The sequence below is a fragment of the Rattus norvegicus genome, chromosome 8 (genome assembly GCF_021556685.1).
Source record: "Rattus norvegicus strain SHRSP/BbbUtx chromosome 8, alternate assembly SHRSP_T2T, whole genome shotgun sequence".
NCBI lineage: Eukaryota > Metazoa > Chordata > Mammalia > Rodentia > Muridae > Rattus > Rattus norvegicus.
In genome coordinates this window covers 90917544-90934717 of record NC_141541.1, presented here as the reverse complement: position 1 = coordinate 90934717, position 17174 = coordinate 90917544, and the positions used below count along the sequence as shown (strand labels likewise).

Below are 17174 nucleotides of genomic sequence, written 5' to 3'. Positions count from 1 at the left end.
TGGAGAATATCTTTTTTCTTGTGATGTCTTTTTGGTTCAAGATCATAGACACATCAAATGTGAGTAGAAGTCTCAGACAGACTCCTCTGTAAGTAATTGTTCACACAGCGGTGTTCCTGATTGCTGACCCTGTTTTTATGGTGAATAATGTGGGAGAGTTTAGAATGTATTTATGGAAAATTTGTATTTGAATCTTCACACCATCGTCCATACAGACTGTACAGTCTTATGTCTTTATTACATTTCTCATAAGCTTCCTGTTGAATCAGCTAGATTTTAGCTATATACACAGAGCATAAGGAGCTCAGGACTCTGGTTATGTATAGAGTCACAAATACATTCACTGGCATAATTACTTTCCTTGTTACTCATCTGAAAATAGACATTTAGAGTCTATTCTCAACTTTGCCTCAGATTCTCCTCACTTTCTATTCATTGATAGTTAAAGTTTACTCATCCTTCAGATATCGGCAGAAACACTTTATCTGTTTTGTTTTGTTTGTTTAGTTTTGTTTAGAAAGCTAGGTTAGGGTACCCATTAGGTATTTTCATTATGGTTTATTTATTAATTTTAAGATCATCAGGATTGTAGTTAAGTTTAGAGTCATCGTCTTTTACACTTCTTTCTAGGTATCACAGAAAGCTCACTGCTTAGTTGAACAGTCTATTGGCCATAAATAAAGCATTAGGAGCTGCTAATAGATGTTTATTGAGTCAGTGTACTTGGAAAGTTGATGGGAAGGATTCTTTCTTTCATCTGTTTGTTCTAAGTTTGCTGAGCAATGACTGAATAAGAAATGCATTTACCTTCTACTTGTATCTCCTGCTCTCTTATTTCATCGGAACTGCAAAAATTCCGTTTTTTCTCACCCAAGTTTTTAAACACATGCAGTAATCAACTAAGGTACACGAACGTTCAGCTCTATTAACAATAATGAATTAATGGCTACCTCTCTACATCTTTCTCTCTCAGTTGAAATACTTGACAGGACTCTTTTGTTTTCAGGGACCAATATAATTGAAAATATGCAAAGAGCTTGACATTCAGACCAATTTTTGTTTTGTTTTGTTTTTACTTTTTCCATTAAGTCTTAAAAGTGAAAAGGAGATTTTTTTCTGTCATCAGGACCACTTATACCTACCTACATTAATGTATGTGTGGGCCCCAAATATCCTCTCTGCAGACATTATCTGTGCTACTAGCTAGTTCATTTTAATCAGTTCTATGAACATTCATTTTTTAAAAATATTTTATCAAAAATAGATTCTTCTCTCATACAATAGATCCTGACCACAGTATCCCCTCCCCCACTCCTGCCAGCTTTCTTCTACCTTTCTTCTCCCCCAGATACATCACTAGCTCTGTTTACATTCAGAAAAGAGTTGGCCTCCAGGAGATAACAACCAAACATGGAAAAACATGATAAGACAAGACAGAAGCCCTCACTTAGAGGCAAAACAAAGTAACTCAACAGGGAAAAAAAAAGAGTCCTGAGAAAAGGCAAAAGTATGAGAGACATATCAGTTCTAATTTAGAAGTCCCATAAAAACACCAAGCTAAGAGCTAGAACATATAATCCTAGGACCTGTGCAGAACTGGTCAAGCCCTGTGCTTGCTCTTTTAGTCTCTGTGAGTCTGTATGTTCCCTTCTTGTTGATTCAGTAAGCTATGTCCTCCCGGTGTCTTTTATCCTCTCTGATTCCTATAACCCTCCTCCATGGGGTTTCCCGATCTCCAAGGGGAAAGACCTGATGAAGACCTCTAATTTAGATCCTTTCTGCTTATTTTCTGGCCATCAGTTTTTACATCTGCTCCCATTTGCTTCCAGAGGGCACCTTCCTGATTAGAAGAGAGCGAGACAATGATTTTTGAGTGTGGAAGAACATCATTAGGAATCTTTTCACTGATTATTTTTTTAAAAAGACCAGTTGTATTTGGTGCTACCCTACCTCTGTAGGCTATACAGTCACCAGTGTCTGGCCATCCAAGCAGTATTGAACAGTTTCCCTCTCATGCATAGGCCTCAAGTTAAACCAGATATTGGCTGTCTCCTCCCACAAGTTCCGCTCCACCATTGCCACAGTACATATAGTAAGTAGGATAGATTGTAGGTTGAAGGGCTTGTAGCTCTATTGGTATCTGTGTTTTAATTTCTATAATCTTCAGAGTACTTCTCTGCATCAAAGAGAATACATGCAGTCGTGAGTACTCCACACAGGTTCCAGCTCTACCTCTATGTTTAATGAGTTGTATGAATGTTGTCCTCAGCCACAGGACTCCATTGTCAGTTTTTGGAGAGGAACTTTTGTCCTACTATCAATCTAGATTGTTTAGGGGATTTCTACAGGACCCTTACAGTCAACTACTTCACTGAATGCAACCTGTTCTACCACTGGAAGTCTTGGCTGTGTACAAAGGATTGCTAGTTGAGACTCAGTGTATCTTCTATTGCTAGAGGTCCTCATTAGGATCACCTTCATAAATTCCAACAAGTCTCTACTGCACTAAGTTTCCATACCACCCTCCAAATGCTTCCCAATTCTAGCAATCTCTCCTTGCATTTTCTTCCTCCATCTTCCCCATGCCTCCTGCTCCCATTCCTAATAACCCCTAGTCCACCTGTAAAATCTATTTCATTTCCCCTTCCCAGGGAGAACAATGTACCCCCACTAGAGCTCTCCTCATTACCAAACCTCTCTGCATCTGTGGATTGTAGCTTGATCATCTGTAGAAGAATCTGTTAGAAGAATCTGGCAAGGGATCACATCCAAAGACCTTCTACGTCTGTGTGATACAGCAAGAATGCAGACATGCCGCACACTTTTAATCCTTCTAGCTGGAATACGGACATGCCTTTAGTATATACCTTTAATCCCAAACAGTATAGGTAAGATTAGTTTGCAGAAGGAAGCTGTCATATTTAAAAACAACTTCTATTTGAGGGGCAGACAAACTGTGTAATCAGAGAAAGATTTGGCAGAATGTGCCAGAGATAAGATACTCACAACTCTCAGGAAAACTGAGAGGAAAGAGGAAACTTAAGAGAGCAGCTCAAAGAGAGGGGTGGGAAGGCAGTTTTACAGAGACAGGTTGCAGGTGAAGAGAGAACAAGTCACAGAATGAGAAAAATCCAGAAGATTAGAAAAGATTACCAGAGTTAGTTTGAGGCCAAGCAGAGCAATTTAGTCAGAAGCTGAAAGACGCTAGTTTGAATCAGTTAGCTTGGAGAGGAGTTTGGGCCAGAAAAACAAAGTTGAACCAGGAAGCCAAAGTTCAGATAAAGGTGAGTTCATTCAGCAGGAAGCCTCTGAGAGAATAGTCACACCTGATGAATAAAACTTATTTTTAAAATTATCATTTATTTAATAGTCAATATCCACTTATAAGTGAATATACTATATTTGCATTTTGGGTTCTGGGTTATCTCACTCAGGATGTTTTTTTTTTCTAGTTCAACTCATTTACTTGCACAGTTCATGACATCACTTTTTTAAGTTGAGTAATACTACACTGCATTCTATTTTCTTTACTCAATATTTAGTTGGGCACATCTAGGTTGTTTTCAGCTTCTGATTATTATGAATAAAATGAATATACTTGAGCAAGCATTTTTGTGGTAGGGTTGAGTATCCTTTTGTATATTCTCAGGAGTAGTTTAATGGAGTCTTGAGGCAAATGGATTCCCAATTTTCTGAGAAAGATTGTAAGGCTCTCCATAGTGGCTATAGCAGTTTTCACTAATGTATTTATTTAATAAATATGTATTCATTACAATCATATGAATGCCTTTGATTAGAAATTTTTTTTAATTTATGTGTTCTCTGAGATGTTCTTCCCCCGTTTATAAAATGTACAACTCTTTATCTCAAAGTGTAAAGTAACTGCGTACTAAAAAAGTGTAGATACTCTTTATTATGCACTAGTAAGTTGTTTAGAGATCATGATAAAATCCCAGACAGTTTAAGCTATGTTCAAAGTTTTGGTCTGCTCTTATTTAGGAAAATTGTCAGCCATTAAAAATTCAGTCTCTTTTCTGAAATTGAGGAAGAAATGCATGTTATTTTCCTTATTGAATTTGTTGACTTGTATTGGTAGCCCTGATCATTAGTAGTATCAGCAGAAAATGAGAACACTGTATTTTAGAGGCTCCATAAATTTTCATATATATGAAATTGATCCACTATATCTTCCATATATAAAATCAAACATGAGGCCATTAAAATTGTCTGCCTTATTTCACTTAATGAATGGTCTTCCAGTTCCATACACTTTGCTGAAAGTGATATAATATTATTATTTTATAAATATGTGCATGAACATCAAAGAACACATTTTGAATGAACAGTAAGTATGTTTGTTCTTTATTCACACTTTTATGCAGGGTTTACAAGTTTGGATCAAGGAAAATAAATGCTTAGATAAGTTAGAAATTGTCTAGGAAAAGATAAATCCTGTCTCATTCCTACCAAGTATTTGCATGTGAACTTGAAAAGCTAGTTCTCTGTACTTCAGTTTCCCCCTCTGTAAACTAGAAATGATGAATTTCATAAGGTTATTCTGATAGCTAGAATTGATACATTTGTAATTGGAACAGTTTCTGGAATATGTTAAGTGCAAGTTATAATTATTGTTGCCATTGAATGGTAGCTGTTCTCTTTCTTTCTTCCTTTTTTAATTTGTTCCTTTTATTGAAAATTAATTATTGTTCTCAAATAATGGATCCTGATTAGTTCCCTATCTATATAGTCTTCTCAGTTTTTTCCCTAGTCTCCCTTTTTATCTCTTATTAGAGGACAGGCTTCTAAGAGATAGAAACCAAGCATGACAAAATGAAATATAAGGTAAAACAATTACCATCACATTGAGGCTTGACAAGGTAAGAAGAAAAAGAGCTGTAAGAGCATGCAGAAGAATCAGATATACACTTGTTCATATAGTCATGAATCTATAGAAATACTAAGCTGAACGCTAACATATTTATGCAGAGAACCTGATACAGAACCATGTAGGCCATGTGCTTTTTGCTTCAATCTCTATGAGTTCATATGAGCCTTATTCAGTTGATTCAGAGGACCCTGTTCTCCTGATGTCCTTCATCCCCTTTGGCTCTTCTACTACTTTTCCTTTTTCTTCTTCAGAGTACTCTGAACTCTGACAGAAGGGATGTGATGAAAACATTCCATTTAGAGATATGTATCCCAAGAACTTTCTCTCCATGTAATATTCTAGCTGTGAGTCTTCACATCTAGTCTCATCTGCTACTGGAGGAAATTTCCCTGATGATGACTGAACTAGACACTGGCCTGTGAATACAGCAGAATATCATTAGCAGTCATATTATTGATTCTTTTTTAAGGACCAGTAGTGTTTGTTTTTACCTTGGCTCTCTGGGCTATCTAGTCTCTGGATTTGTTATACAAGAGTGTTGGGTACAGTGTCCTTCTTGTGGAATGGTCCTTAGATCAAATCATGCATCAGTTGCCTACTCCCAGAAGTTCTGTGCCACCATTGCCTTACTATACCTTACAAGCAGAACAGATTATAGGTCAAAGGTCTTGTGGCTAGGTTGTTGCTTATTTTTCTTTTGGTAGCTTGCAGAGTAGCTTCCCACACAAAAGATACTATAACTTAGGAGTGAAGGGTTCATATACTCACCAGTTCAACTTCTCATTGAGTTATCTGTATGTTGTCTTTGGCAATGGGGTTCTGCTGTCAATTTTCAGATAGTAACCTCTGGCTTAGCAACAGCTGTGTTGTTGGGGAATTTGCATGGGACCCCCTCTGCCAACAATTCAATTGAGTACAACCCAATCCTTGGTATTGGAAGCCTTGTTTGGAGACAAGGTGTGACAAGTAGGGACTTTATATTTTCTATTTATTAGACCTTATTAGGATCACTTTCATATATTTTAGGAAGTTTTCACTTCATTAGTTTTCAATATCATGCCTTAAATGCCTCTCAGTTGCAGCTGTCTCTCCTGTCATTCCCTCCTCAACTCTATCGCCTCTTCCCTTCCTCATAAGATCATATTATTTCAATCCCAACCAGCCCAGTTCACCTACAAAATCTATTCTCTTTCCCCATTCCAGGGAGATATATGTGTTCCCCTATCCTTAGTTCATTCCTCTACAACTAGTCTCTCTGAGTCCACAGATTATAGGTTGGCTATCATTTATTATCATTTATCATTAATGGCTAATATCCACATATAAGTTAATACATACCATATTTATTTTGGGGGATTCTGGTATACCTCACTCAGGACTTGTATACTTTCTTCACAAAAAGATTTGAGTAGCTATGTGTTCACAGTACCATCAATCTTATAATCAAGCAGCTTTAAGGGGATTGCATGTTAATAATGTAACTTTACTGTAGTCACAGAAGAAAGTGAACCACAAGGTGTTGAGACTATTCGTTTAAAATAATTAATTTTTGAAAAGTATTCACAATTGAATGGGGAAAAACATTAGCTGGAACCATAAGTTCATGGAGACAAATCTTCAGTGGGGTTATTTCATTTCCAAGATTCCAAGAGAAAATATATACTGGGCATCTGGAGAATATGATTCCACAGATTTTTTTTTACATTGGGTTTGTCACTAATTTTAATTTTGATGAATAACTTCTGAAAGAACTATAGCAACCATGAGGAGTCCATATGTTAGATATACTCAGTTTCTCTGTTGGCTACAATTAGCTATTCATGGATAGTCATACCATAAATGTAGTCTTATTAAAATAATTATGGGGAAAATTAAAATTAGAAAAGATGGGCATGCTATGTTACCTTAACTCTATAGGGTTTAAGAACTGAATCTTGCATTTAAAGGTACAAATTCAGTAAAAAGAAATAACTTAAGCAGTATAAAGATAAAAGGGTACCATAAACTGAAAAAATTTAATTCTTTAAGGTAGGTTTTGTTTTTACAAGATAGTATTGAAGATTCAGAATAATATTGTCTATTTCAATTGATTATGTCTGATTAATACATAAATCTGGTCTTATCACTGAGTTTTAGATACAAAAGAAATGAAGATTTTAAGCAAAAAAGTAATATTTCAATATATTGGTAGTAGTATTTTAAGTTCTGGTATTCTGTCATATTTCATCTTATCATGAGTAAAAGTAAAATAATAAATCATAAGAATTTTTATTTTCCTTTCCTCATAAAAAATTCATCATTGAGGTAAAAAAATGTAATGACATGGTGGGAGTAGGCTTTGAGTGGGGAAGGTCAATATTTAAAATTATTATATGAATTTTTTGAATAAACCAGCTAGCCTTTTTAGCATTTATTTTTTAATGTCATGGTTTCTATACAGACAGGAGTCACATCAATCAATCTAATATATCTAATAATAAATCACTTCAAAAAGTTTAGATAGGTTACAACTATTTTTTTAAGTAAATAAATGGTCTTTGTCTGAAACTGAAATCTATACTAAGTCCAATTTCTAATCATGGCAATCTGGGATCTTAAAGCTTCTCTTTCTTTGAGGTAATCTCTATTCACTACAGAAAGATAGTCATGGCTTCATTACATGCACTGTTTAACTTCTGGAAATTCTCTTTGAGGCTTCTCCCATGTCCCAAAGCCAAATCCATCTCTCATAACACATCTCCTTTTATTTAGCCATTTTAACAATTGTTATTAAATTGTTAACAATGAATAAATCCTAGCTTACATTCTCTGTGTTCTCAATTGAGGAGCTTATTAACTGTGTACCTGAGTTATTTACTCAAATACCACAATTAAAGAACTGCAAAATTGTTTCATTTTCTAATCTGTATTGTCTTGATCCTTTAAAATTATGCCAAAGCTTACTTTCCAGCATAAGTATTTTCTCTTCTAGAAATATAAAAACTCTCACTGTCCATTTCAAAGTCTGCCTGGCATCTCCTCGTCCATTTGGTTGTATGTCTATTCCTGGAAAAATGAGAACAAACATGTGTTCACCCCAATTAGGGAACTAACTAACAACAAACCAAAGTATGGATATTTCAAAAGTCCAGTTTGGTGAAACAATGAGTTTTATTAGAGTAAATGGAATTTAATAGTGTTAGATTGCTAGTTTTGATTCTTCTAGGCACTTTAGGTTGTTTTTGATTGTCCAGGCTACAGATCTGGTCTGAGCCTCTTCTAGGCAGCTGAAAATTCTGAGAGTACTTTTCAGCAGTTCTTTGCTTATATATGCTTGGGGATGTAGGGGTTCTTGTGAATCTGATCAGTTTCAGGGACTTCCTGAAGTTATTTTGAGTTGTTTACATCTGAACTTAATGAATTTCCCTGGAGAATAGAAGGTTTCACTTCTGTCCCCTGGAACTGTGGTTCTCAACCTGTGGGTCATGACCCCTTTGGCAACTCATTGTCTCTAAAAATATTTACATTATAATTCATAACAATAGCAAAATTACAGTTACAACATCCTGTTATTTCTGCTCCCTATAAACATCCTGTCTTAAGCTAGTAGGAAAAATCATGTAATTCTATTTTATAAAAATGAAGATAATAAAACAAGCCCATTAAATTAAACATAGATACAATGTTTCTTTCAGTTTTTCACTTAAAAACCTATATCCTTGTAAGCTGACTTCCCCCCCCACACACACACAAACATTGCTACATGATATAAGTTCATAAGTTAACTGACTACACTTTCTCTCTTCCCTGTTAGTGAAGGTTTCAATTTTGACAATAGTTTAGAAATACTCTTCTGACATATATAGCAGTGCGCTTGTTTTTTCTTTTTGTCTTCACTGCCTTACAGTCTTTATCCAAAGCTTTAAGGTTTTGATATGACATATTCCTTGGGTTGTTTTTTATATTAGTTACTCATGCTGTGTAACAGGCCACTGCAAGTTGTAATGTCTGAGAAAGAAAATAACACAGGATTGTTTGATTTTCTTCAGCAGAAAATTCTTGCACTAATCTCACAGCTCACATGTGAACTTTAATTGAAGTGGACTTTTCCAAAGTTCTTCAGTTACATATCTGATAGTGGGTGTTGACTATTGGCTGTGCTTCTGAGTGTTTACTATGTGGCTTCTTGTCATTCAATATTCATCAATTGCTTCTCATTGTTAGTGGTTCATTCCTAGTAATAGAAAGCAGTAATTCACAGTCTCTTAAGAACTAGCATAATCACACAACACATTTTTTCCATATTGGGCTGTCAATTCAAATCTCAACATTCCAGGTAACAAAATAAAGATCTAGTTAACACCAGGAACAAAGAATTGGTAACAGTCAAAAGAGTGTGGTTTGGGAGTCATGACTCATTCAAAGGAAGTTGAGATCAAACAATCTTCTTGAGTTTTATTTATTATAGTGGTTACATGTGAACAGATGTATATCTCTATATTTTTTCAACCACAAAGGCATTTATTGACATTTCAATAGCTGTAGGGAATAATGGGAGCAAACACCTAGACGGGTATATTGATTTATATAAAGACAAAAGAGCTAGTGCCTTAGATTCTAGATGTATACGTTTCTGAAAATACAATCAAAAACAGAGAAAAAGACTACTAAGGAAAAAAGACCTGTGACCAGACTGTAATGTGTGTCACAGAACAGAAAGTGCAAAAGAAAGACTATAACTTGTAATCATCATGTACTGGAAAGAAATTTATGATAAGCACATATGCCATGAAAAATTCATAGTGGTACCTGAATGGGCAGTCAAATTGCAGTGTAAGATCTGAGCTTAGATTGTATTTATACCCACTGCCTAAGTCAGTTTGCTGTAACAATAGCTAAACTGACTCACCTTAGAAACTTAGCTTTTGTTTATCTTGCTCTATCATATCGTTTATAAACAGTGCTATGTAAATGATTTTATAAAGTGGACCATGACTGCATTTTCACAACTAATAGTCTTGTCATATGTATCTATAGTTTCTTACAAGTTTCTGTTTTGTTCTTAGAGGTTTCTCGTTTATGAATTGTTTAGCCAGTGTTGTACTTTTTCCTTTAAAGCAATGTAAAGATGTTTTCCATGTCAATGAAAACTTCATTGATTCACTGAATATGAAGTAAGTTAATGTTAAAGGTTTTTCTTGTATCTCAGTTGATGTATCTTTTTTCCGCGTAAGAATTAAAAATGGGTTGTAAGCTTATTTTAATTGAAAGATTTTCACCTCCCTTTTCTCTCCTCGTCTCATCTTTCCTTGTCCTTTTGCCCTTTTTTCTTTCTTGATTTGTTTTGTCTGTACTATGTTCCATTTTAACTCATATTCAGATTCAAGTCTATCATGGGAGTTTTCCTCCCTTGTGAATTAAGCCTGACTGCTTGCTTGGTTGCTTGGTTTCTCTGTCTCTGTCTCTGTCTCTGTCTCTGTCTCTGTCTCTGTCTCTGTCTCTGTCTCTCTCTCTCTCTCTCTCTCTGTCTCTCTGTCTCTCTCTCTCTCTCTCTCTCTGTCTCTCTCTCTCTCTCTCTCTCTTTCATCATTAATCAATACCAAAATTAATGTCAGGCATATAAAGAATGTTTTGGTCCTTACTAAATTTCAGAACTAGAGCTTCAGTCTCCCATTACATAATACCTCACCTGACCTGAAGTGAGTTTTGACTTCACTCTCTGCGTTTCTTGTATTTCTGTGAGACTTCCATCTTGCAAAAGTATACATTTGTTCCTAATGTTGTTCATATTTAAGGTTTCCTTTTAAAATATTGTATTTCTTGTAGAGCTATGTGCATTCAATTAAAATGGCACAGAAGTTATGTAGGCAATGAACTAAATTTTTGCTGCTGCTTCTTACCATTTCAGTTATTTTAAAAAAAAAGTATAGAGGTTACATGCATGAATCACTCCAATTCAAATCAGCGTGGCAGACCAAATTTATCATGCTATAAGAATGTTTTTAAATGTTCCAAATGCACCACACTATGTTTAAAATTAGGAATACCTTCATTTTATGGCAATTATATCTTATTGTATCCGATTAAAAATATATTCTCAAAGATACACAAAAATCCAGTGTCTGAGGATTGAAGGTGGAAGATTTAAAAGAAAGGCAAAAAATCAAATGAAATTCTTTCTTTTCAGATACATTTTTTGTTGTTGCAAATAATAACTTATGATTTTTACTAGTCTATGTTTGAGGATAAGATACTGTGCTGCCTTTGTTCTGATATGTGTCAGATAATATGCTGATAATGTATTAATATGACTGTAAAATGAAAATAATTATATAATATATAGGAAGACCTGAACATGTGATAGAAAGGCATGCAGATAAACATAAATATACACAAATTATAAAGCAATATGATATACTATATATACAGATATATAGCATAATAAGCCTCTAGTTGTGGATTTTGTAGGTTGATATTGATATGCAGATGAGGGTTGCACCAGTTAGGTCAAGGCCATGATTGGACAGTAATAAATATAAGGTAGGGACAAAGCTTTTGTAAGGCAGAAAAGAAGGAGAAGGAAGGAGAATCAAGATAGAGATGGGGAGGGATGACCTAGATCTGGGTGATCTTGAATTGCCAAGGTAGTTGACATGGATTTCTGTAGGCAAATTTGTCTTATCTAGGTGGACGGTTTATATCCTTATCAATTGGTTGTAAGTTTATTGTGTGGATCTATTGGATTGAGAAATTAACATAGAAATCTGATTGTTGGGTTACACTTTGTTAAGTCGTGATTTTAACAGGTTGTTGGGAGTTTATACCATAACTATAAGGGGGCGGATGCTGAAAATGTAAGCAGAGACCACAGTGAGAGAACTGCGAGATAGGCGCTCTCTGTATGAAACTGGCATGGTAGCAACCCGCCTGAGTCAGAGAGGATTGGGGACAGCATGGAGCTGCTGAGATAAATTAGCACTAGTTCCAATGGGCCACTGGAGTGAGAACTAGAGAAGGCGTGACTGTCAAGGTTCATGCGGAACTATTCTGCCGCTTTTTATTTTTACTGCAACAGATTTTATAGGAGATGACAATGTAATAATGGTGGTTAAAATAGGACAGATCTTAACTGATAATTGATATTCAACATTTTAAAATGTTCATATGAACCAACTTAATACAAGTACTATCATTAAGGAAGAGAGAATGTTGCTTTTTTTGTGTTTTTTTTTCACCCCAAGATTCTCTCAATGTTGTCAAAAAAAATTACATGAAATAGGAAGGTGTCCTAAGTTCAGTTTTCCTGTTAATAATTTACTAAAATTCAACTAGGAAATTTCGTTTATATGAAAATACAAGTTTGTCGGTTTGCTCTTATATAAATTTTGCTGGAAAGCTGTGTGATGGAGCAGAGATATTTAGAAAGTTGAACAAAAGTCCTCACATGTTAGAGCCTCCTGGACTACCTTAACATTTTCTTGCTATTTAATTCAGAGCATCTTTGGAGGGGAGCAATGTAAAAAAATGCCCCATTGAAATTGTGATACCCCCTGATGATTTATCAAGTATTGTCTGAAGGGATAAATATCCTATCCTTCACTGAATTTTCAAACCCTGTGTGTCCTCTTTGGACAAGAACCCTCCGTGGGGAGTTTTAGGAGGAACATTCACTGCAGGGCTTCTGGAGTTACTGAAGCCATAAGTGAGCCCTTTGTTCTACAGATTCAGCATTTCCCCACTGAAAGCTTCTGCTTCCTCCAGATTGAGATATTGATACACTTACTGTTTATTCTCTCATCTTTTCTTTTTCTAGTGAATGGAGAGCCTGGGGGATATCGATCTTTCATGCAGCATATCAAATTATATTCTTTTAACTGCATGGTTTTTAAAACGTATTGTCTAGGCTTTTGATCCTACTTATTTACGGCTTCGTCTACATGATGTTTTATTGCCACTCTGACTATCCAGAAATTCTCAGAGTGCACTGGAACTACTTTGAAGGTAAGAGAAATTATTCCTTCAAATTAATAAGAGGTTCTTATTGTCTGGTATATTCTCATAAAGCAAATACAATTCTATCACGCTGGGTTCTTCCTTTAAGTATAACTATGAAATGAAGAAATCCCACATAAAAATTAACTGACAAACATTTCGTGTGCTTTTGTTTGCCTTTGAACTTAAATTATGAGTAAGCGGAAATATGAAAGCGATGCATTGCAAGTCAAGATTTAAAGTTACTTTATTGGATCTCTCCATGCATAATGTCTCACTGTTTCTTTAGTCAAGGCAGTCAGCTACCTCAACTTATTATTTCTTTTTCCGTTTTGCATTTATGTATCTCAGCTTATTCAAGTACGTGCATCTGAAAATATCTCCAAAGAACTTCATAAGGAGTTGTGCTTCCACACAGGATGTAGAAAACTTCAGGGTAATATTACTCTGCCCTCAAAGACAAGGGATAACAAATAACCTATACATTTAGAAGGCCTAGTGACTTACTAAAGGGGTGGCCTTAAGGACACCAAAGGTAGTGGATCCCAACATGTGATAGTCAGACTTTTCAGAGGAGATAGGGCACAACGAATAATTTCACCTTCAACAGAACATGGGATGAATGGCTAGCCATGAGAAAGCAGGTGAAAATGAAAATAATTCAGTTTTAGCTCACCATTATGCCTTGGGTGGAAGCTAGTGTGAAAAAAGAACATCTGCAAACCTAGAGTCACATCTATAGTCTATGGACCACCGCTGGCTACTTACAAGGTGGAGGAGGAAGGAGCTATCATTAGTTATGTGTGGAAATAAAAATTTATCTATATCATGGCCTATGTCATCAAATGAAGCATATCCCTCAGGAAACTGATGAATGAAATACAGGAAAAGACCCATTATTTCTAAGGACAAGGGAAGAAACAAACTAGTTATTGCCAGATAAGGAAAGGAAGTATTCTGTTTCCTCCGAAGAGGAAAAGGATGTTCATGAGAACCATATCAATAACCTGTGCATTACATATCATACAAATGAAAAGCGAGGAATCATCTGGACTGTGAATTAGAGTAGGTTTGGCCAAATGAACTACCAGTCTCTGCTTCCCTGCCCCCCTTTCCTACTTTACTATGTAAAATTCTATGATGTTAGCCAATGGGGAGTGACAAAACCATAGAGGCAATTCTCTGTGTTTCATACATGAAGTTCCTGCTAGAAGCTAAAGTTGAATTCGAAATGCTGATGTTTAGCTTCTGGTATTATATAAAATACCAGGACAAACACTAGAATTTCTAAACTGGAGAACCAAAAGAATTTTATGGCCAAAAAAGGATATATGGAAACAAATATTTTCAAAGTATCTCAATAAACTATTAGATTGACTTAACTGACTACACTAATACCTGGATGAACAAAATTGCAAGCATGCACATGCACACACACACACACACACACACACACACACACACACACAAACACACACCACATTTAAGAATAAGCTTATTAAAATAAATAAGAAATAACAGATACAAAATTTATGGTCTTTAGCAAACTATGACTAGTAAAGAGGTATATGGGAAATGATGTAAATTATCCATGAAAAAGAAAAATCTAGCAATGTAAGAAAATATTGAGTAGAATTGCTGCAAAAGTGGTGAGAGATGTCAAAGTCTAATTATTCTTTTGACAGTGTGGAATAAAATCTAAGTAATAGAAGGTCTACAGAAACAATAGAAGACGAGACTGTGCAAAACACTTGAGACAACGTGCAATGATCTAACATAAAAGCAAGTGCAATCCCAGAGGAGAAATGATAATGACAAAAGAAGGAATACAAGAGATAATGCCACTGGCAGAGATGATAAAAGACAGGAAAATAAGATGCAAGAGATTGAAAGAACATAATTTTATAGATGCAGACGAAGATGCAGACACAAAGCTAGACAAAGAAAATCTGCTACAGAAGAAAACCCAATCATCATGATGAAGAAAAGTTAAATTTGGCTCAACAAAGGACTCTTCAACAGCCACTGGTATGAGAGAGTCCCTTCATGTTGTTGACTAGGACACTCTAACAGATTCCCCAAGCCATGTAAGCTATTGCTGTTGCCTTTGATTAACTCCCAAAGGTAGAAGCTCATTCCAGTTGCTGGGGGACACTATGTACTTTGAGCACAGGACCCAACTGATTTGAGCCTTTTCTCTGAGGACTAGCTTTCATGTTACCAGAAGATGCCATGCAAGTTTGCAAGAAAGGTAAATGATCAACAACTCTATGTACCCAGACATGATCTATGAACTACAACAGTGACCATCATGGCACAAAATCCTTAATACTTCAATAATATCATGCATACTTTGGTGGTAACCAATACCTCTATGATCAGATTTAAGGTCTGCACCACTAGAGAGAATTCATGCCCCCTACTGAAAACCTAACCAACTAAGACCACTAAGATTTTAGGTTTTAGAAAAGATTCTACTACTTCCACTTTACTAAACAGCTTAATGATTAACTACATTATAAATAATTATTTTTATACCCACAGATAAGAATAGGTCTTATCTCCCATTACAGAATCTCTGTTTGGCATACAAAGAGACCATTACAATAATTTTTAAAAAATTAAATTTACAAATTAAAAAATGTGACCGTGTGTTACTTACCCTCAACACATACCTCTACAAAACCAATTTTGTACCTAAGGTTTTGGTATCATGGCAGAGACAAAGGTGAAAAGTTTGAAAGAGCTAGAGGAACAGGAAATTTGCTGTGAGAGTTCTTCTCTTAGAAATGACAGGGAGGATACAGCCATAAAGTCACATCAGCATTGCAGCCTAAACAAAGATACCAATAGACGTGCCAGCATGGGAAGGGAGAATATATGTGGCTTTAAAACTAGACAAAGAACTACAGGCAACAAGGATGTTGAGGGTGGGAGAAATACTCTTCCCATGGGAAGACCACCCCAGTTATCTAATACCAAGCACTCATCCCTTAAGACATAACTATAAAAGTAGTATTATTTGGACTCAGCATGCTGTATTTACATATTTAGAAATACACACACATATATTTGTGACAACAGAGAAGTAGAGGGCTTGATTTAAAAGAGAGCAAAGGAATGCATAGGAAGAGTAGGGGAGAAGAAAGATTGTGTAATATGATAGCATCATATTTTTTAAAATTAAAAGTTTAAGAAAGATGGAGAATGCTAATTTTTAAATGCACTTAATTCATTGTCTGGCATTTAGTTGGTTACCCTCAGTAAGATTAAAGCCTTGACCCTAGAAAGGTGTTCTAGCATTCTTAGGAGATGTTAGAAACCTTAGGAGGTAGGAACTGATAAATAGTTCTTGAGTCACTGGGGGGAGATGTGCACCCATGCAGGCTTCATTTTTATCATCCTAGTTCACATGTAGAACATTTCCTCTGCCATTTGCTTCCTACTCATCCATCCCAGAACCTAAAACAATCAGTTTTCATAAGTTCAGAGTGAATTCTCCAAAGATTGAAATAAATAGATCTTTTCTTTTATACATTTATTTTCTCAGATGATTGGATATAATCACCCACAGCTGGCTAACAGGGAAACATTTTAAATCTCTGTGAGCATTAATTAACTTCTGTGGCAGCAGATTCAAAAACAAGGTCTCTGATTGGGTCTCATCACTTAATTGACATTTTAATTTCAACATGTCTGTTATTAAGAATTTTATCCTAAATTATTTCCAAACTTAGGGTAAAAATAAGGTATGTTACTTATTGGAAGCAGTAAAACCTGGACAAATTGCTAGTGAGTGACCAGGAAACCCCATACTTATTCCTTTGATTGGCTTCTATGTAAATTTGGGACCTTTATAGGGCATCAAAACATTGTTTTAATAGCTTTCATATAATACTAACTATGAGAATTTCACAAACTGGGGTTGGGGATTTGGCTCAGTGGTAGAGCGCTTGCCTAGCAAGCGCAAGGCCCTGGGTTCGGTCCCCATCTCCGAAAAAAAAAAAAAAAACCCAAAAAGAGAATTTCACAAACTGAGGCATGAAAGGGTGGTGAAATCTGTGTAAATATAATATGGAAAAATAATCAAGAAAATAAATAAATAAACAAATAAAATATTGTTTTGTTTTGTTTGTCAACTTGTTACAAAGCAGCGTTTTCTAAGACCAGCACTTCAAGTGAGAAAAATATATCAGATAGTTGAGTAGGCAAGTGTGTTTTTTTCTGATTTGTAATTAGTGTGAGAGGGTCCATGTCACTGAGGTGGTACCATACCTGAACAGGCATTCCTGGATGATATAAGAAAGCAGGATGA

General features: G+C 35.5%; 1 long non-coding RNA gene across 2 annotated transcripts in view; it reads left to right on the top strand.

Moving 5' to 3' along the window:
• Nucleotides 1-16969, top strand: part of LOC148004270 (uncharacterized) — a 110897-nt gene extending 93928 nt beyond the window's left edge. For both annotated transcript variants that reach the window (XR_015628224.1, XR_015628223.1), the window contains 2 exons: nt 12681-12868; nt 14545-16969. This is a non-coding gene — a long non-coding RNA (uncharacterized LOC148004270). The remainder of the gene's footprint in view (nt 1-12680; nt 12869-14544) is intronic.
• The last annotated feature ends 205 nt before the right edge of the window (nt 16970-17174 follow it).